At 40.2% G+C, this 23,037-nt stretch overlaps 1 long non-coding RNA gene across 1 annotated transcript; it reads left to right on the top strand.

Annotated features, from left to right (window-relative positions):
• Positions 1–14,082: 14,082 nt before the first annotated feature.
• Positions 14,083–14,947, top strand: LOC147665735 (uncharacterized). The gene is made up of 3 exons (XR_015304984.1): positions 14,083–14,131; positions 14,496–14,615; positions 14,861–14,947. It is a non-coding gene; the product is annotated as an uncharacterized LOC147665735 (long non-coding RNA).
• Positions 14,948–23,037: the final 8,090 nt, after the last annotated feature.

Here is a 23,037-nt window from a genome sequence, read left to right as displayed (position 1 = left end):
CATGTTAATACTTTTCCGCCACGGTCAGAAGGCGACCGCGGCGGAAAAGCGGAGGACAGATTCCAAGAACCACCAGCCATCCTAATTTGGCGGTGGGTCTTTCAAGCATCCGCAGCGGTTTTCCCGCCCGGAAATCCGCCATCGTAATAGGCCCCTTAGTGTCTATCTATGACATTACAACAACACTGAGCGATGAGAGTCATCTACTTCGTACACTGTGAGAAATCAAAACTTACTTAAACTATCTAATAACAATTATTCAGACACTCAACTTGGAATGGCCCACCTCAAAAACCACTGCAACTAAGAATTATATACAGAACTCAAGGAGTATCTTATTTCGTCACTATAATAATTCAATAGTCACATGTAGACATAATCAGTCCAAACACAAACTCTTCACTGCAAGCTTGCTTCTTCTTTCTTTTTATTTTCACAATTCAAATAATTTCTTCAATAATGTTTCAAAAAATATAGTTTAAATGATGATCAAATACAGCCACAGTTCAATGATGATCAAAATACAGCCAGTTCAAATGATGATCAAAATACAGCCTACGCGTTTCGTCCCACAAGGGACATCATCAGGACTGTAGAGAGTAACGAAAAAAAAGGAAAATGACTAACAATTCATTAATGTTAAATATCCATCTAGCTTCCTCCTTCCTGATATGTAATTCCCAATCTCCACCTCTTACATTGGGGTCTGTTTTCTGAAGACCGTGAAATTTAAATTCCTGGTCTTTTTCATGAATTTTTTTTATATGTACAAAGATCGGTGATTTAAGATCTTGATTAATAATCGCTCTCCTGTGTTCTTGCATGCGAATTTTGAGCACTCTCTTGGTGCTCCAAATATAAACTTTGTTACATGCACAAATCAATGCGTAAACCACCCCTGTGCTATTGCAATTGATGAATTGCAGGTGTTTACATCCCACAAGCCAACAGGCTTCGTTTTTTCAGACGGACTGGATGTACTACAATATTTCCGGCCCACAGGGACTGCGGACCGAGCAGGGAACCTGAACCTATCGAGGGGGGCGGATATGGCGCGCAAATAACTTGAAATAGAGTCAGGAATCAACAGAGATTTTTTCGACTGTTTATCGAGCAGTTCAGCCGAAGGAGAAAGATGCGGTAGAATCAGACTATTTTTCTTTGACGAAGGTGAGTGATAACAGACTTATACTTTTTTAGCAGACATACTGTCATAGATTTGATGGTACTTGGGTATTTTAAGGGGACGAGTAATTTAAAATGTCCCCGTTTTTGTTTTATCTTTACTTTCAATAGGAATATTGGTCTCAGGAATTTTTCGTAGAGGAAATAGAGGGTACTTCACCCTGTAAAGAAGTGTCAAGCTGACCAAGGTGGTAATTTGTATAAAATCATTGAGGTAGGAATTGGGAATTGGAATTTGGCAACATAATTTAGCAATTTGGATTAAGAACTATGAGGTCCTTGAGATTATTTTTGTTTTTCACCCAAACATGACTAATAGCTGTCTCGGACCTTGAAGTCGTATCAGTAACATATGTCAGTTCTTACTGGACTTGTCAGAATTCTATAATAATAAAGAGAAACATTATGAATAGTTTGGTCACATATGAATTTGAGACAAGAAGGGCATAGCGTGTTTTCGGCCTACTTGATATTTATACATATCTCCCTTTCATTTCTAGATGTAATTGTTCGTATAGTGATTACTATCACTAATTTGGAGATTCTTCCACCGCATCTAGGATATCATCTTGATTCGAATCAAATTTATTGACTAGGTAAGCGAGCAGTAGTGATTACATTATTCCAGGGTAAAGGTGACAGTGATTGTTCACTTAGCCCATGGATATAAATATCTGAGATACTAAAATGGATTGTTTCATTATAAATATAGATTCAACTGTATGAGAAGGTACAAGTTAAGTGGCAACATAATCAAAGACTGTTGGAACCAAGAAGATAAACTAGCTTTGACTTTTCATGAAGGTGAGGATATGCTGGGGATGACAGTCCACCTAATGTGATTTCTAGGGGTGACATGTATTCTTGTATTTAACAGACACCATGAAATTAATATTAACTCTAAAGAGTCCCGCTCATGTTGAGATGTTCTGTTGTGCTCTCAGTATGATGACAATGGTTGGTAAAATGTCTTATAGGCAGGAATTGCTTTAGATTGTTATATAGGCTGGGTGAGACTTGCCATTGATTGAATGTATTTAACATTGATGAATTGTTAGTCATTTTCCTTTTTTTCTTACCTCTCTAAAGCCCTGATGATGTCCCTTGTGGGACGAAACGCGTAGGCTGTATTTTGATCATCATTTGAACTGGCAGTATTTTGATCATCATTTGAACTGTGGCTGTATTTGATCATCATTTGAACTATATTTTTTGATACATCATTGAAGAAATTATTTGAATTGTGAAAATAAAAAGAAAGAAGAAGCAAGCCTGCAGAGAAGAGTTTGTGTTTGGACTGATTATGTCTACATGTGACTATTGAATTATTATAGTGACGAAATAAGATGCTCCTTGGGTCCTGTATATAATTCTATCTATGACATAGTGCACGATTTAGATGTCGACAGACAGGCTACTCTGTCACAGCGGTGACAGATAATCCATCTGCCAAAATATGAATCCCACTATATCCACTAACGAGGGCCATTTTTATTTTGGTGGCTTTTTTCTGTCCAGTTAGACCCTGTTTAACTCCCTGACGCAGTGTCTGTCTATTACATAGTGTTTGTTTGTTTTTGAGTAAGATTAAGAATAGTAAAGTAATATCTTTACTAGCTTCAAATCATAATGGTTCACCCCATGGAGCAAAGGTTGTCTCTGCGGAAGTGGATGGTACATGTAATTTGGTAATTCAGATTACCTGGCAGCAGAATTCTAGCTGAGTCCTATCTAGAGCAGCAGTTGTGCTACCATCATTCATTTTTGATTCACCAGCCCCATTGTAAAATGAGCTTTAGTTCCCAGTGACCCAATGAAGTAAATATAGCTTAAGGTATTCAGACACATATTAACCTAAAACATCACCTATGTAGAAAACAGCAGCTTTTACTCTTGGGTCTCAAAAGATAGATAGCAGGCATGAAAATTCCCACATAACACTTTTATGGTTTGATTACAAGTAGGTTCTATCGGATGCAATGACTACCATCGCTGATAAAAATTTGGTGCCAAGGTGTTCTGAGTTTCTGAGGAATTACGTGGATTTTGTTGCTTACCACAACATAATCCCTTTCCCTTTGTGGAATATGACTGACAAAACTTTACTGCAAGTGCAGCCTTTATTACTTTTGTTAATTACTGGGTGCCGTAACATTGCACCACTTGGAATTGCAATCCATCCACAAACATGGAATGCAATTAAGCAAACACCTTTATTTTAGGTAATCAGGCCCTTAGAGCTAGATTAGTAAATTGCGGTTCATCCCAGAATCTAAATGACCATTAGATTAGCAATTTGTCTGAAGTAGAGCAGATCTTCGTATTCTTCAATGATCGTAAGGCCCAACTCTGATTACTCTTGCGCCATGCAATGGGGCTCATCAGCGATGCTTCCCTTAAGTCACATTTATTAAGCCACGCAAGGCTACCTTTAATGGCTTGATACATTTGGAGTGGGTTTGTGCAGCTCACATAGAAAGAGGAAAATTACTCAGAGGATTGATTTTGGGCAGGAGAGTGCCCCTTACAACATAGATAACCTTGCACCGTAGTGGAACAGTGTCTGTGTTGGCACTAGGCAGCACATCATAGAGTGGAGTGGTGTGTCATAGAGTGAAGGGGGATGTTGTGCTGTGGAGTGGCGTTGTAGAGTGGCGTGCAGTGTAGAGGCATAGATTGGAGTTGAGTGTTATACAGTGGAACAGTGTAGGGTGGAGTGGCATGTTGTACAATGTGTTAGAGGGAAGTGAAATAGACTGCTGTATATTGGAGTGGAATACAGTGGTATGGCATAGCGTGGAGTACTGCAGTACTGTGGAGTATAGTGCAGTAGTGTTTCATAGAGTAGAGAGGAGTAAAGTGAGGTGGAGTGGCATATTGCAGATTGGAGTGGAATTTACCAGAATGGAGTGGCATGTCAGAGTGGAGTGGCAAGTCCTAGAGTGGAGTGGCATGTAGTAGAGAAGAGCAGCAGGTCACAGAGGGGAGAGGTATGGCGTGTCATAGGTTGGAGTGTCATGTCCAAGAGGGGGATAGGATGGCGTGTGTTATAGTAGAGTGGTGTTTCCTAGAATGGTAGGCATGTCATTGAGAATAGTGGCGTAGAGTATTGTAGAGTGGAGTGGACTGTCGTAGAGTGGAGTGACTTGTGATAGAGTGGAGTGGCATGTGGTACAGCGGAGTTGAGTGAAATGTCATAGAGAGCTGTTTAAATAGCTGCTTGAAAATGGCTGAACGTATATAGAGGACATTTAGCAGAAATATAGATTTTGGGGTGCAAAGATTACTTTTTGGTAATGGTCTAAACTGGTTCAGTAGTTTTATAGTTATAAGGTACAAAATGTAGCTATGTATTGGGCAGTCGTATACTGCGGTAATTTCATGGTATACCAGGGTATGATATGATAGCAAAATAGCATTTGATTGGGTTATTTAGGCCCTTCCAAATTAAAATGAAGCCATTTTGTTTAGAATATGGTTAGTCCACAACTGGGTTTTAAGTGTAATGTTATGGTATGTTATGTTATGGTATATAATTAATCCTTTTAAAGTAAGCAAATACTCAGAGGTGCTTTGGCATGGTCCAAATAGGTCAGGGAAATAACCTGTTACTGATTACTGAAAATACCAGTTTTTAGATCCTTCCTGAAAGATAGAAGATTGGTCATGGATTTGATGTTTAGGGGAAGATATTTTCATAATTAGATATACAAGTAAAAAACTTCTCCCTCCCCAGTAAGAGCATTTAAATTTAGGGGCCACAATATCTTTGACACCAGTAGAATGTAGAGACCTGCCCGGACAGTATCATTTAAAACTACCCTTCAAATACTCCCGGCATGTGTGTAGAGAAGTACCTTATAGGCAATGCACAAGGCCTTGAAGGTATTCCGCTTCTTTATAGGTAGCCAATGAAGCTTTTGCAAAACCTGAGGTGCCGATCGAAAATTGGGTATCCTGAGCAACATGCATGTAGCAGCATTCTTCAAAGTTTGGCGCTTATTCACGAATTGCTATTGCATGTTTAGATTGGGGCCATTACAATAGTCTATTTTGAACAAGACTATGCCCGTCAACAGTTTTCTGTGAATCAAGTGGAATGTAAGAGCAGAATTTATTTATTATCTTTAGAGTATAGAAGGAAAAGGAGATAATAATATTCTCTTGGGGCCAGATGTACGTCCAACAAAATTGCGCCTCGCAAATTTGCGACTCTTTTGCGAGTCGCTATATGCAAGGCGCAATTTGCCATGTACAACAGTGTGTTTAACACTGTTTGCGATCCCTAATGGGGTCGCAAATTGCAAGGCTCATTGATATTAATGAGCCTCTTACAATTTGCGAGCTCATTGGGAATGACAGGCCCTGCCAGGTATAAGGGGGCTGCTTGGCTCAGCAGACCACCACGTCTGGGATTGCTTTGAAAGGAAGCAGGTGTTTTTTCTGAATGCAGCCCGTTTTCCTTAAAGGAAAACGGTATGCATTGAAAAAAGAAAAAAATAAACGTTTTCGTTTCATTTTTTAAAGGCAGGTAGTGGTCCCTGGGACCACTGCCTGCCCTTAAAAAATATTTTTAGAGACAGTCACAAAGAGGAAGGGGTCCCCCGGAAACCCCTTCCAAATTGCGACTGTATTACCGCCCTCTTGAAGAGGGTGGTAATTTGCGAGTGTTTTGCGACCGCAATTGAGACACTAAAGGGAACACCCCTTCCAAATAGCGAGTCTCGAAACAATTTTTTTGTGAGTTGCAATTCATTTGCAAAATTGTGTTGGTAACCTGTTTGCGCATGCTGAAATTGGTCGTACATCTGGCCCTTGATCTCCATAGACAAGCTTGCTATCTACTACAAGTATTACATTCTTTACCTTTCTGACCAGTTTTGGAAGCTTTCCTAACTCTTGAGGCCACCTTGACAGGACCATAATTACCAAACAGGAGTGCCTCTGTCCTACCAGAGTTTAACTTCAAGCATTTATTATTCATCCAGTTGCTCAATGCCTCATGCAAATTTGTAATCAGTTTCTAGTATTTATTGTTGTTGATGGAAGTGGAAGAGACTATTTGAGTGTCATTGGTGTATGATGTCAAGAAAAATCCAAATAATGTATCTAGACTGGCCAAAGAGGTTCCATAAATTTTAAACAAAGTTGTGCTCAACCGGGACCTCGGATGGACCCTGCAAGTCAAGGAGAAGGGTTCCGATATGAACTCCTATAGTCCTACAGATTGCTCTCTCCCACAAAAGAAAGATCTTAAAAGGGCCAGTCTATCATCCTTGATCCAAATGTTGTGGAAACGGCCAATCAGCAATTTGTGATTGACCGTATGAAATGCAGCAGAGTGGCCTAGTAGGATAAGTGCTGCTTTTCCTCCCTTGTCAAGGGATGCCTTAATCCCATCACTTTTCACTATCAGGGCAGTTCTGGTGATCTGAACACTCCTGAATCCAAACTGAGTGGTATCCAGGAGATGAATATTCTCTATGAAAGTGGCTAATGCTGATTGATAGATTTCGGCATCATCTTAGCGGGGAGTAAGAAAATTGGAAGTTAAGTATTTGGGTTATTAGGATGAAGATTAGATTTTTTATCAAAGCTATTTTCCACTGTTTAGGGAATTAGCTTAATTTTAACATTTTATTGAAAATTCCAAAAAGATGATTTGCAATGGTTTCCGGCACTAGTTGTATCACCGATGGGGGGCTGAGATCAAGTGGTACCTGATATGATGGATTTTATTAGCAGTTTTACCTGCTCAGCTGTGAGGAAGGAAAATTCACTAAATGTGTCATTCTGTGAGAGACAAAGGGATAGCATATTTTCCTTCAAATTAGTATTGATGTTTGAGGAGAACCTGTTATATACCTGTTCAACTTTATTTTGAAAGGCATTTGTAAGGGTGTTGCATAAGGATTGACTACTCCTTGCCATGCTATTACTAAAGACATTAGTGAGATTACTAACAGGCTTGAATAGTTCTTTCACCGAATTCTGTGATGATTACATTTTTGGGGTAAAGAAGCAAGATTTTTTTCCTCAAGCAGAATCTTATACTTTATAATGCATTGTTTATGTTATGTTTCTGGAATTAATAAGAGCGCTCGATTGCCCAAAGGCATCTTGGGGCTAGCTTTGATACTCTCAAGAAGAACCGAATCGGAAAAATAAAACTCTTTCTGCATTGATCAACCAGGCGTTCAATGCCTTCCTAAACCACAATAAATTGGGCATTGCTTTAATTTACAAGGGAAGAGAATTCCAAACCGTCGCTGCTCCAGTTAAAACACTTATTCCACCCCAGGAAGATCTTTTAAACCTGGGGACTACTGCAGATTTAGCTCTTGTGGATCTTAGTGTTCTCCCTGAAGAAACTGCAACTTGGTTGTGTAATTCTTTATAGATAGTGCATAAAGCCCTGAAAGTAATTCTCTGTCGTACTTGCAACCAGGGTAACTTCCTGAGGACACTGACGGAAATTTTGAGCTCTTTAACAATAGTCTTGCTGCAGCATTTTGGAGAGTTTGCAGCCTATTCAATAAGTACTGATGCAAATTTAGATACAGTCCTTTACAGTAGTCTATCGTAGAAAGTACTTATGCATTGACCACTGTGTTTTGAAGATCAGAAGGGATAAAAGGTACAGTCTTTTTTGTGGTCCTTAAGGTTTGAAATTAAGAGGATGTCACTGCATTGATGTGATCATTAAAAGTGAGTTTGTTATCAATTACTACCCCTAAATTCCGGGCCTGGTGTTGGCAGAACACCTAAATCCTCTAGACACCAATTAGGGGTCCAAAATGATGGCTGAGAAACAAATAGAAAAACCTCAGTTCACCAGTTGCTCACTGCATCATACAATCATGAAATCTAGATCCTGTATAATTTCTGTCCCTGGCCAGAGAGATGACGATTTGAGTGTCGTCAGCATAGGATGTAAGAGAGAAGCCATGTGATCTAATTACTTCTGCTAGGGTGGTGACATAGATATTAAACAGGGTTGGGCTGAGCGAGGACCTTTGTAAGATCCGCAGGGAAATCAGAAAGGCTGGGACACAAACTCACCCAGTGCCACTGACTGTTCTCTGTCCTAAAGAAACACCTTTAGCAGGTCAAAGGCTACCACGGTGATGCTGGGATATTAGTGTTCCTTTAAATTTATATATTCCTTTACCCATTTACGCTCCTGTCTCATACACTCTTGTTTCAGTCTTGTCAGTTTGTCCTTCAGCCATCGTGTCAATGGTTTACTTCTGTGGTGCTTAGATGATTTAGCAGGTGCGAGTGAGAGTAAAGTGGAGCTCAGCCAGTTACTATAATTAAGAGTTTGTTGATCAAGGTCCCTTGCATGCACAAGATGGAATGCAGTTAGAAACAAATTAATTTGATAAGATTGGATTTTATGCCAATCACGTGAAGTTTGAATGAAATATGTTTTAATGGACGTGGGCCCTTTGCGAGAGATGCTTATTTCAAACATCACTGCCTTGCGATATGACCAGGTCAACAATAAGGTTTCTGAATCAGCTAAAGTGCGACCCTCACAGTGGGTCAGCCGTTCACCACTTGAGTGAGGCCAAGGCAAGGCATGGTATCAATTAAATCCTCTGTATCTTAGGCTTCAAGGGCCTCCAAGTAAAAATTAAATTATCCTAAAACTCTGTAATCCGAAAAAATTAAACACTATTCCAAGAGAAAGTTGACAGCCTCTACAAAAGTGTTTCCAGGCCAGGGAGGATGATACACTGTCAACCTATTAAAAGATTGGGTTTTAGACAGTTCGATATTGAAGGAGAGTGCTTCTCCCTCTAGGAAGATAACGGTCGCGATATATGACTGCTAATTACTGACATCGGAATACAATGTGCCTCAGGGTTCTCTATCAAGAAGTTATATCCCTGGTATGTCATTATAAAAGTTTGAGACCTCGCGCCTGAATCTAGTCCAATGCAGGTGGCATCCTTACCTGTGATATTCTGGGCTAGTAGCTTTTCTCTAGCATAACCTAACCTCCTTATGTGATGGGAGACAAAACCTCCAGTGGGTCTGGTGCTGTGCCCTTTCAGATCACAGATGGGTACACACAGACTTGCCTTTGGCGCACCGGCAGGGTGTCACCTGCGCACGGCGAGCCAGCACCCCACCTAAATAGTTTCCTCCTCGCATGACTAGACCATCCCCCAAAATGGTGACTAAAAAGTGCCCTGCTCTGAAGGGCGAGAACACTCGTACCAAAACACTTGCTCTGTGCATATTCACATAAAAACAGTCCCCCACAGTTAACAGTAGAAATGTAGTGTACTAATTAGAGTTAGGTGAAATATTCCGCTCTGCCTGTAGAATTGTCAGAATTTTGCCAACTCCGCGTTATGCTTACAATCAAATTTTGGGCAAATTCTACCAACCGCCAGATTTGTTTCTCAGGATGATTTGATGTCCCTTAGTGCTAGTTTTGATCGCTAGGAGGACACCAGGTGAGGTTTTTCTAACACAGGCATTGTGAGCGGTTGCGACAATTTGCTGTCAGAAAGCTGTCACTCAAGTAGAAAATATACTTGAATTCTAAAATTCCTTTCTATGAGACTCTACAGAGTGGCTACTTCATATATATATATATATATATATATATATATATATATATATATATATATATATATTCTGAAAAAAACAAAGGTTACACTAATGTTATAGTTAGGTGAATATATCAGTGACAACCTTTACATTTTGAACTAAAAAAATCACAGCAAATCACCAGTTATACCAGAGCTAACTATAACTTGCCTCCCATTATTCACTGCTTATGACCTCATATATTACATCACTCATGACATGTTCTATGACATCAATGAAAACATCTCAAATGGCATAATTGATGGCATCACTGATGGCATCATACAAGCATCTTACACACACATTGCTCTATAAACTAGTATTGCAATGGAGACTTAAATGTAAGTACAAAATAGCCCAAAATAATGTGAACCATCATGACTGCTATCATTCATGAAACCCCTATAGGTGAAGCAAGTTTGTGTTATTTGCATCATTGACCCTATACCATGCACATCATGTGACCTTCGTTTATGTTTACGAGCTACCACAGATAAAAAGGTAACTCGACCCTGCAGCAAACCCCCACAGGTAGTCAACCCCACTGCACATGGTTTTTGCCCATACAGAGCATGATTTGGCCCTGTGACCAACCCACCTGCAGGCAGCCAACCTCAAACTGAGCACCGCCTGTCGGGTCATGGAGAGGGAGGAGTCAAGTACAATTCTGAGGTTTCAGTCATGGTCCATGGGGGTGGAAGGGCTGCCGAGGGTGGTGGGCCACCAGGTGTTGTCCCAAATGGAGGCTGGGGTCTGAGGATGGGGACTTCTGTTTTCTCTGAGTTGATTAGAATCCTCGATCAGTTAGTTTCTTCTTGAACTTATCCGAATGGGTATAAAAATCCTCAAGTGAAGTGCAATTTCTCCGAAGTCGCAGAAATTCCCCAAATGGGATATTGTCCTAATGCGACTTCGGATGATGACTCTGATAATGAAGAAGAGTATTCTTGTCTGTTGGCTTGCTATATAATTCAACTGCTAAAATGTTGGACGTAAAATTTAAATTAGGGTCACCCAAGTTTAGCCAAGCAATGAACTCTTCCAAATGGTCACTGGCACCATTCCAGATGAAAATGATATCATCAATGAACCGGTGCCAGTGACTGATGTTCTCAAAGAAGGGGGCTAGCTCATTAAATATGTGAACCTGTTCGAAATTGCTCACTTGGGGCGCAGGTTGCGCCCATACTGGTCCCCTTCACTTGATGGTAGAGATCTTTTTTATATAAGAAGAAATTATTTTTCAATACTAGGCTCACACAATTCATGATAAATCCAAGATTAGCTCCTCCCAAATCTTCCACCTGGAGCATAGTTCCTACCGTTCTAATTGTGTCATCTTGGGGGATATTTGTATAAAGAGCTTCAATGTCAAGGGTGACCAGAAGCTGGGTCACCCCATTGAAGCTCATCCCTTCAAATGTATTAATGGCGTGAGCAGAGTCTCTCAGGTAGGACTTTTGTTTAGCCACTACAGGTTTCAAAAATACATCAGCATATTTACTTAATGGTTCCAGAATTGAACCAATACTGCTGACTATTGGGCGCATGGGTGGTTGTTCTAAATTTTTTGGGATCTTTGGCAATCCATAGATTGCCGGTGCGATAGGTTCCTGATTAAGAAGGAATTTATATTCTTCATTACTGATCCACTCCTCTGCTTCAGCTCTATCTCAGTATATCCAGAACTTCTCTCTTAAGATGTTGATAGTGTTCTCTACAATTGAGGAGATTCATCATTTTTCTGTCATAGTCCTTTGTGCCCAATAGTCAGCAGTATTGGTTCAATTCTGGAACCATTAAGTAAATATGCTGATGTATTTTTGAAACCTGTAGTGGCTAAACAAAAGTTCTACCTGAGAGACTCTGCTCACGCCATTTATACATTTGAAGGGATGAGCTTCAATGGGGTGACCCAGCTTCTGGTCACCCTTGACATTGAAGCTCTTTATACAAATATCCCCCAAGATGACACAATTAGAGCGGTAGGATCTATGCTCCAGGTGGAAGATTTGGGAAGAGCTAATCTTGGATTTATTATGAATTGTGTGAGCCTAGTATTGAAAAATAATTTCTTCCTATATAAAAAAGATCTCTACCATAAAGTGAAGGGGACCAGTATGGGCGTAACCTGCGCCCCAAGTCTAGCCTGCTTATATGTGAGCAATTTCGAACAGGTTCACATATTTCATGAGCTAGCCCCCTTGTTTGAGAACATCAGTCACTGGCACCGGTTCATTGACGATATCATTTTCATCAGGAACGGTGCCAGTGACCAGTTGGAAGAGTTCATTGCTTGGCTAAACTTGGGTGACCCTAATTTAAATTTTACGTCCAACTGGAGCAACACCCATGTTAATTTTTTGGATATTTATATTAAGAACGTAGACAACATTTTAGCAGTTGAAATATATAGCAAGCCAACAGACAAGAATACTCTTCTTCATTATCAGAGTCATCATCCGAAGTCGCAGAAGGACAATATCCTGTTTGGGGAATTTCTACGACTTCGGAGAAATTGCACCTCACTTGAGGATTTTTATACCCTTTCGGAAAAGTTCAAGAAGAAAATAACTGATCGAGGATACCCCAAGAAATTGATTAGACATGCATGTAAAAGAGCAAGATTTTATAACAGGGAAGCAATGTTTGGATATGAACAAGACTAAAAAAGACAAAGTGATTCAAAACCAAATAGTCTTTGTAAGTAAATACTCTAATGTTAGCAATCAAATAAAAAACATTATCAACAGGAACTGGAAGATTATTAACGACGACAGAGATAATCCCATTGAAAAACCTCTTTTCATGTTTAGGCGTAATACCACCTTAGAAACTCATTAGTCCATACATATTATGATCAAAATGAAAGTTACCAAAGTACGATCATGCATACATGAACCATAGGAAACAACAAATGTGGCAATTGTTCCATTTGTGAACAAAGTATAGTGAATAAATCTATTGAATATAATGAGAAAACCTATAGCGCGAAAGATTTGACAAATTGCAGGACCAAGAACGTGGTCTACCTCCTGGTCTGCCCATGTGGCCTAGGCTACGTGGGTGAAACTGGACGGGAACTACGTCTTAGATTAACAGAACACAAATCTGCAATTCGCATCAAAAAAGAAAATGCACCTCTAACAGGGCATTTTATTTCCAAAAACCACAAATGCGATGATTTTAAATGGTTTATTTTGGAAAAAATTAAGATCAGCAGAAGAGGGGGCAATATAGAAAAGAAAAGAAAAATGAGAGAGCAGTGGTACATATGAACACTAGATACTATCAATAAGGGGCTTAACAGTAGGGAGGATTGGATGCCGTTTATTGTCTAATACCAGTACCTTCCCAGTGGGATCGCCCCTCCATTCTGTTAGTTTTCTAGACCTTTAAGATATAATAGAATTAGATAATGCCAGGTCGTATATATTTGTTGACTACCAGGGGTCGTTTTGTCATTACATACTAAAAAAAACCCTAAGGCATAATATCACTACCCTTTAATATTGGACTTCTGGGCATGGATTGATATATATGACAATACTGTTTATGCAGTGGAACACAAAATACATCTCGAGTATATTAGGATAGGGGGACATGTCTACAAAACCGATTTAAGATACTAAGATTCCACAATATAACAATTACCAGAGAAAATTGCAACAGAGGAAAATATTAAAACGCAATGCCCCAATCCAAGATGTCGTCTAAACCTTTGAGTCCTATGTATGAACAAATCGGGGCTTAGTGAAGTTCTTAATTAAAAAAAGGGGAAAAAAACCCTTCCACCCTTTGGACAAGGCAGGGCCATATAGAAGTCATCTGTATTTTGAACACCGAAAAGAATATTAAATTAGGTCTTAACGTGCCTAGAACTCATAACTGCACTGTAAATAAAAAGAACCCCATTGATAAATATCTGTTAGAGAAGGTAGAAAATGTGTAGTATAATCCAACATGCCTCTGTCAAATTCGAGGGATAAACACTAGACATGTAAACCAGTTATACACTTATATTGAATTCGATTATAGCATTATTAGACCTAAGTCCATTTAAAGATGGCGCCTAAATTACAGTGCGGTATGTATCAACAAACCGGGACACAGGTTAGCGTTGAAAAAAATGAAAAAAAATGAATGCCCTGGAAGCGCTCCCATGACATTCACGTCCAGTGGGTGGGTTGCGCGTTATTGACAGTGAATAGCTTCAAGTGTGTAAGTTTTCGGTATATAAAAAGCCGACTGGCAAGAGAAGGGTCTTTTATCACACAGGACCCGAGTGGACAGACGGCGCTCTTTTCGGACAAGGGGGGCCACGCTGATACATTGGGAGGTTTGTGCTATCTTGATCCCGGCATCGTTTTAAATGGGAGCGTGGGTAGGTTAATGATTTCCTGCCCTGGGATTTTTAACCAAAGGTGAATAATACCCCGACATACCAATTAGATCTCGAGGCACTTCTATGATAATAAACGTGCCTCTGCAGAAACATCCGTTACGAGGAATATATGTGGGGAGGTGTAAATAGAGGGATATTTACATCCATAAGGGTGCATACCATAATAAGACCCGCATACTTGTCACCCAATCCCCCGAGAGCTACCAGAGATATATGTTATCTATTGAGCTCACGAACACGTTTTTATTTGGTAAAATTGAAGTCTTAGAGTGTTTTAATTTAATTTTATTCTTAACAGGCATTGGACCGAGTACAAATCAGTAAATGGGCCGAACAATCTAATTTTATACCAACATAGGGGGGGTGAACAAGACTACTTCTCCCTGTAGAAGCGATTATACCGTCCTCTGTACTAAAGGTAAATATTTGAGAAGCATTGCAAAAGTACAGAGATAAATACACTAAAGCTAAATTAGTGATACTATGTATCCTTATTCAATATTGTTGCAGGAGAGAACTTATTGACAACAAAACTCCAAAATAGTGGATTGAGCCAAATAATAATCTTTAAGGTCAGACACTATACGGGTTCATTTGTCCTGGGCAATAATTTTCTGGGGGTATAAGAAATTATCTAATTATTCTTTCATATTATATCTTTAGCCTGCTTCCGACCAGGTGGAAACAAGAGCTCCTGTACAAACTCATGGTCCAAACTAAGTTGGTCCACAAGAACCCTGTTTATATTAGGCATCCAACCTCTAAATAAAAAGGTGAGGTAGATAAGACAAATATTAAAGTAGAGTGGACGATTTGAGTCCTTTTGTATAGTTGGAATGGGTATGTATGTGAGATATGTACTGAGTAGAAGTAAAAGTTGTCTGGAAGGTAAGAAACTGAGACTATATGTATATAGCAAACTGTTAGATTGGGCCATATTATACAAGGAAACCTGTTATTATCATGTTGTGCCTCTTTAATAACAGTCTAATAAATAACTGGGTTGCATATCTAGAGAGATATTTAAATGCGAATAGAGGTAGTAATATAGACACAAACTGGAATGGAAGAAATGGCATGCTCATGTCTCTGTTCTTGCTATTGTGCTGACCACTTCAATTATGTTTATTTTTGCTGTAAGCTTCTAGTTTTTTAACAGAATTTATGTTTTTATAGGTGAACTGTTGAAACAACTATACAATAAAATAAAGAGAGTGATTAATCGGTCTTGATAAAGATGGAATAACCTTTGGAAACCATCGAAACGCCCACATAAAATACATAATCCATTTATTCTCCATTGTTTAAATAACAGGAGATGTTGATGTTATCGAGCAATGATTGTAACATTTTTGGATAATGGATGTATAGTCTATCAAGACTAATTGAGTTGGTCTGTTTGTATAACTCTCTAGAATTTCAATGTTTCCTTTAATAACCTGTGACTGTAATAGTTATGTTTTGATTTTGGTTTTAAATTTTCATTAACTGCAGCTGAGTTTCAGCTTTTTTAACATGTGATTTTAAGTAACTTGTAATTAATAAACTACGTGTAAACCCAATCTGATGTAGTGGTCCTTCAGTTATATATGGCACAAGCTACTGCAGCATGTAGAGAGAGAGTGATTGTTGTGTAGCCTATAGGTCTCAAAATTGAGTGGATGATATCTATTTTATATAAACGTACCCCTTGGGATTTTCTTATTACACTGTTCTCTGAGTTGAGCTACAGGCAGATGCTGCTCATCCAGGATGCAATGTCCTTCATTCCTTCCTGAAAGTTGAGTCTGGTGGTGATGGGGTCCTTGGTGAGGGAGAAGATTAACTGGGTGTCATCGTCGTAGGATACTATGCTGAGTCTGTGCTTTCTGACGATGGTGGCGAGGGGGGCCAGGTGGATGTTGAAGAGCGTGGGGCTGAGCGATGATACTTGTGGTACTCTGAGTTGATTTCTGTAGGATCTGTAGGATCAGGCCCATGGTGTGTCCTTGGTCAAGGAGGGTGCGGATGTTGTCTGTGGCGGTGAGTAGAGTGGTCTCGGTGTTGTGGTTTCTGCAGAATCCAGATTGGGAGGGGTCAAGGATGGCGTTTTCTTCTATGAAAGTTGCTAGTTGGGCGTTGACGGTCTTTTTGGTTACTTTGGCCGCGAAAGGGAGGAGAGAGATACGTCAGTAGTTCTTCAGGTCTGTGGAATCTGCTGAGGGCTTCTTGAGCAGGGGTCTGTCTTCTGTGCATTGCAAGTCATCTGGGAACATGCCGTTATCAAAGGTGCCATTGATGGTGTGTTGTAGTTCCGAAGAGAGGGCAGTGGTGACTCTGTAAAAGATGTGCGGGGGCAGGGATCCATGAGTGTTCCTGAGTGGATGCCTTTCATGGTTGAAGTGGTGTCTTCTGTGGTGACTGGGGTCCAGGAGGAGATGGTGGGCTGTCTGGCATTGCTGGAGTAGGAGGTGGTTTCAGAGTCGGGTCTAGTCATTGAAATTGTCACAGGGCCTGTGTTACAGTCAGACCCTACTTCCAACTCCCTGCAGGCATCCAACATCACCCTGTGCACATGTTTAGGCCCTGTGCAACGGAGTTGGTCACAGGTCTTGGCTTCCATCAAGTCCTGTGGCCAACCCCCCAGCAGGCTGTCAACCCCACACTAAAAACAGCCTTTACAGTATTCAGTGTAGGGTTGGCCTTCAGGCCCTGGGGCCCCCATTCTCCGTAGCCAAAACACATATATTAAGGGGAGGATCCCCTCCTTGACCCTTAATTGGCCCCATGGACCCCACCCGCAAAATACAAATAAACAGGGACATGCCTCCACAAAGCCATAATAGGTCTTGAGAACCACAACCTCTAGGGGCCAAATACAATAAGAAATGGGAGAGATGCCACATGGCCCCTATCACAAGCATCAGTAGGCCCTGTGGACCCCATTCCCCTGGGCCAAAATGTAGTGGGAGGAGCGCATACAGCCTCCCTCCCAAATCCTTATTAGGACAGAGAACCCTATAACTGATGCCAAATATATATATTTTTTTAAATGGGAGGAGTGTCATGTGGTCCCCATCCCTGAGCCTTAAGAGGACCCCTTTTCCCAGGGCCAAACCAATAAAATATCAGAGGGAACTCATGTGCCACCCCTCCATGAGCATCCTTAGTCCCTGAGGGCTTAATCCCACAGTGCATTATGTATTTTAAAGAGACAAGAAGCCATGTGGCACCTTCCTCAAGCTTCATTAGGTCCTGGGAACTCCATCCCCAGGCCTTTTTTAAAGTAAAGGAGGCCCACAGTCCAACCAATCTCAGCCTCATTGGGCACGGTAAACCCCATCCCACAGGGCCTTATGTAATTTAAAGGGAAGTGCCAATGTGGCACCCTTCCCAAGCCTCATTAGGCACTAGGGAACCCTCCGTCAGGACTTTATTTTATTTTAGGGGTGGGCTTTATGCAGTGCTATCCCCAAGTCTCTTTTTGCTCTGGGGACTCCATCCCCTGTAGCCTCCTTTTTAAATAGGTGGGTGCCTTGAATGTTGGAGGCCATACCGCGAGCCTCAGGACCCGTTGGCCAAGCTGGCTTCCCCGAGGGAAAAAAGCAGCCCAATTACATCCTTCCTTATAGTGGGGGTCAATAATGACTTTCTCCCATATTGTGGGGGTCTATCTTAAAAATTAAGAGGCCTTTCAAATCAAATATTTGTAGGGAGTGTGTAAAAAGATAAAAACTCTAAATAAACTCAGCAAGCAGTTGTTTAAAATGTATTTTGGTTTTAGGTTTCCATTTTATAATGACCGCTATCTTCCATATCAGTAGTCAGGTCAGCAGCTAACAAGTTGTATCCAGCCTTATTTCCCGCTCTGCCTATAAAAATGCCAGAGTCTAGTGAATATTTTCCAGTGGTTGAAACCAGACTAAGACATTCCTGGAACAATTGTCATCTTCAAAGCTAGGACTTTGTAGGAATGAAAGCCCCAATGTGGACCAGTGATGCGTAAGTGATGTCATAGTTTTTAAAAATTTAATAGACACGAGGTGCTAATTCCACCAAAGGCAGTTTTGTCAACAAGGACTTTAATGATGAGCTTTGGAAGTTGCCCAAAAAACTAATTTTGTTGCTAGGTCAAACGTGACCCTGCAGGTGTACTGAATATCTTCAAAGTCAATCTCTTAATACTGTGATCAACATTTGATAGTTGCAAAGCTTAAGTGAGTGTTAGCATGACGCTTACTCACACTTTCACTTGCTTTATGAATATACTGTGCAAAAGTATAAACAGTTATATTGTTCAGCATCTCCTGCGAAGAGGCAAAAGCCATCATTTTTGCAAGAAAGTTTAACCTTAAGATCAGCTCCACTGATGAGTAGTTTCTTTTGAATGTGTAAGGCCAAGGAGGTCAAACTGCTTACTTCTAGATGCCAAACTGGCCCTTTTTATGAAACCGTCAGAAATGTGGGTATGTACAGTGTCATTGCTATAATTGAGAATACTCTTCATATAGGCTCTGTAGCATACTTATTATTCAATGTCATATAGGCTCTGTAGCATACTTATTATTCAATGTCATATAGGCTCTGTAACATACTTATTATGCAATGTCATATAGGCTCTGTAGCATACTTATTATTCAATGTCATATAGGCTCTGTAGCATACTTATTATTCAATGTCACATAGGCTCTGTAGCATACTTAATATGCAATGTTATATAGACTCTGTTGCATACTTATTATTCAATGTCATATATGCTCTGTAGCATACTTAATATGCAATGTTATATAGACTCCGTTGCATACTTATTATTCAATGTCATATAGGCTCTGTAGCATACTTAATATGCAATGTTATATAGACTCCGTTGCATACTTATTATTCAATGTCATATATGCTCTGTAGCATACTTAATATGCAATGTTATATAGACTCCGTTGCATACTTATTATTCAATGTCATATATGCTCTGTAGCATACTTAATATGCAATGTTATATAGACTCCGTTGCATACTTATTATTCAATGTCATATAGGCTCTGTAGCATACTTATTATGCAGTGACAAATAGGCTCTGTAGCATACCTATTATTCAATGTCATATAGGCTCTGTAACATACTTATTAAGCAATGCAATATAGGCTCTGTAGCATACTTATTATTCAATGTCATATAGGCTCTGTAGCATACTCATTATGCAATGACATATAGACTCTGTAGCATACTTATTATTCAATGTCATATAGGCTCTGAAGCATACTTATTATTCAATGTCATATAGGCTCTGTAGCATACTTATTATTCAATGTCATATAGGCTCTGTAGCATACTTATTATGCAATGACATATAGGTTCACATAGGCTCTGTAAGCATACTTATTGTCACTTAGGGTAATGAGATGGCTACCTAGAGTGTTGTCTACATGGTTTCATAAAAATTGTAGTAATGGGGTAAGAAAGTGTGGCAACTCTGGTATACGCATCTATATGGGTCTCATTTTCATTTGTGATTTTACATATCAGGAGTGAAAGAGTATGGTTGAGATGCATATACATGTCTGCAGATCTGGATACAAAGAACTCTATTAGTGCCAGAGGAGGTAACGTTGCTAGAAGTAAGACCGCCATGAAAAAGCTGCTTTCAATGCTTGTCTGTGTGGGCACGAGGGAAACAAGTCTAATACAGACTTGGAACATTCTCTAGAGGCACAGTGTACAGAGGCCATTGCTATTGCTTTGTGAGTGGAAAAAATATTCAAATGTGCAGTGGTTTTCCTGTTCTTGGAAGACCTCTTTTGCTAATCTTTTGTGAGAGACGTTCTGAAGTGTGCCTCTTTTTTATGGGGCAAGGGTGGCCTCAGTCATGGTGCTTTTTTCACTTCCTTTTGGTGGCAATTTCTCACTAGTATAAAAGTCCTGTTCCTTCTTGGTACTGTTTATTTGTATGCTTAGAAATAGCTGATGTAACCAATTACACCACATCATGGGGGATATTTGCACTAACTGCTGTCATGTCACCGACATAAATGAAGCTTTCCCATATTTAAAAGCCAATTCCTTTAATTGATCATCAAGAATTGTGGTAAACCTCCTCACGAATTGCTATGTAGTGAGGCATTGCATACTGAACATTAGCAAATGTGCTATTGTCATCCCTGGCCAACACACACCACCATTAATATCCAGAAATGACGGATCTAATAGTTCAATGCTTTTCATATGTTGTACTGTTCCTTAAAACCACCTTAATTTACTGATGCAAATAAATTCCATATTGAGGGGGGATTCTAATAAAAAACTCTTCTTCTCAGTTTACCTAAAAACAGTTGAATATCTGAATACATGCCAATGCTAGCTAGGGCTTTATTGATGGCTTTGACCACCGATGTGACGCTTGGGAAATGCTTGGAATAACACTATTGCCTGCTGCCACTTCATTTTATATTTAGCCCCAGCCCTAGTAAAGGTATTCAAGGTTTGGGGGTACTGGTTCCCAGAGGGCAACTTCCCAATCCCCTTTCAAATCAAAGTGCTTAGACAGTTTAATAGAAAAGGTAGAGATCCGATTGTTGGGGAAAATATCTGGTGACGCGTATGAAGGTGAGGTGACACAAAATTATGAGTATCTTTAGATTTTCAAGAGCTTTTAATTCTTATGTCCTTCACAGATCTCACACTCAACTGTTAAATTTCTTATGTTATAAACAGTTTTGTAGCGCGCTCAATTACTCTGGAGTATCCTGGCGCGAGCTCGCGCAGAGAGGCAGAATGGGTGGAGATTGCTATGGTGAAGAGATGTGTTTTAATGCTTTTTTAAAGGAAAGATTACCTCGAATAGCGCGGAGTTGCAGGGGAAGTGCGTTCCAAGCTCTAGCTGCTTTTACTGAGATAGATTTCCACCTAGCCGAGCGTGCTGGAATCGTGGAAGGACCATCCGACACTGGTTGACCGACCTAAGGCAGCGATTGGGAACATACATGGAAAAACGCTTTCTCAGGTAATGAGGACCTTAACCGTGCGTGGCTCTGAAGGAGAGAACCAGAGATTTAAACAGAATCCGTTGTGCCACAGGCAACCAGTGTAGACTACACAAATGTTGCCGGACGTTAGACCTCCTCGATGTTAAAAAGAAGTCTAGCCACAGAATTCTGGATGATCTGAAGACGCTTGATCAGGTAAGCCGGAATACAAATTAACAAAGCGTTTGCGTAGTCTAACCGAGAAAGAATAAGGGCACGTGACACTGTCTCTTTGGCTTCCCTCGGGAGCAAGGGAAAGAATCTGAGTAAGGCTTTAAGGGTGCCAAAGCAGACGGCAGTTAATTTTTTTATGTGGTCATCAAATTTAAGATTTTCTCTAAACCATACTCCCAAGTTTTTTGCCGGGCTACCCGTTGAATTGGGGCAGGGAGCGTCCGGCGGCCACAATAGTTCTCTAAAGTTAATAGGAAAATCGCCATAGAGGAGGACTTCAGATTTTTCCAGTTGGGCAAGTGCAAGCCAACGGAAGACCGATGAAAGACAGAGCTGGACAGCAGAAGTGTCCAATTTATCACCTGGCCATGTAAACAAAAGCTGGGTGTCATCGGCGTAGGCAATTATTTTTGCACCTAATTGCTCGGCCAGAAAGATCAAAGGGGTCAAATAAATATTAAACAACAGAGGACTAAGAGTAGACCCCTGAGGCACCCCAGTAAAAAAGTGTCCTGGCAGAGGACGCATGTGGCGGCATCCACACCTGTTGGGTCCGGTTGTTCTGGAATGACGTCAGCCATTCTAAGGCGGAGCCAGAAATGCCGATAGCAGACAGCCTGGCGAGGAGAAGCTGATGGGGCACTGTGTCGAAGACACCAGATAGGTCTAACAAAACCAGTGCCGCTATTTCACGGACAAACCCAGCCATTTTCTGAAACTTGCCTCTTTGCACTCTTACCTTTCTTTTTTAAAACCTTTTCAACCTTTCAGACCCCACAAGCCCATCCCCACTATTTTTCCATCGCTGAAAATCTACTGACAACATCTTTCATTTTAGACACCCTAATGGGATCACCTTCTTTCAAAAGGGGTTTCTTTAGTCTCGCCATGAATTGGTCACCATACACTTTCCTCCAAATATGTAGAGCATTCTTCCATGATTCAGAATTGGGTGTAGACTTGATAGACCTAAGGTAACTAGCATTATAACTATATACAAATGGCTGTAATGCATCCACGTAACAGAAGATAGTGTAAACTGTGAATTCCCTCCATATTTTTCATATTAAAGTTCTATTAAAACAATCTAGTACAATTGCTTTCATTCAGTGTGTGCGATAAAATAATGAATTTAGTGCTGTTTTAATATTCTGTGAAACAGCTTGTAAACATTTTTTTCCAGTATCTCTAGGTTTTGAGGTGTTAGGCCTTTGCTAAATATGTATCTAGAGGCAACAGTTACACTTGCACCAGTGTTGTCTTTTAGCAGCTCAGATAAAATATACTTGGATAGAACATGACAGTCGATATATATTGTGCACCATTATTATGGTTAGCAAATTATTTGACGGCAAAATCGATCAGGCTAGTCTATAGTGTCCACAACCATTAATCTTTTCCTAAACAGCTCCCATGTGAGTTTGTTTAGAGAATATGCAGCTTCCCCAGATCCCTACTCCTTCATTAAAGTTATCTCAACACCTAGTTTCTCAGCGCCGAACCACCTCACTGGTGCTTATCTACTTCCAAAAGTTCCAACCCCTTTTTCATCATAATAAAGCTTTTTCAACTGTGAATCAGCCATATTACAGATGTGCAAGGTTCAAAGGCACTTTATTCGGATAATGTTGTATCCATAAAAGCACAGCTACACAGCAGATAAAAACA

This window comes from Lissotriton vulgaris, unplaced genomic scaffold (genome assembly GCF_964263255.1).
Source record: "Lissotriton vulgaris unplaced genomic scaffold, aLisVul1.2 SCAFFOLD_2132, whole genome shotgun sequence".
Taxonomy (NCBI): Eukaryota; Metazoa; Chordata; class Amphibia; order Caudata; family Salamandridae; genus Lissotriton; species Lissotriton vulgaris.
This window is presented reverse-complemented; position numbering and strand designations above follow the sequence as displayed.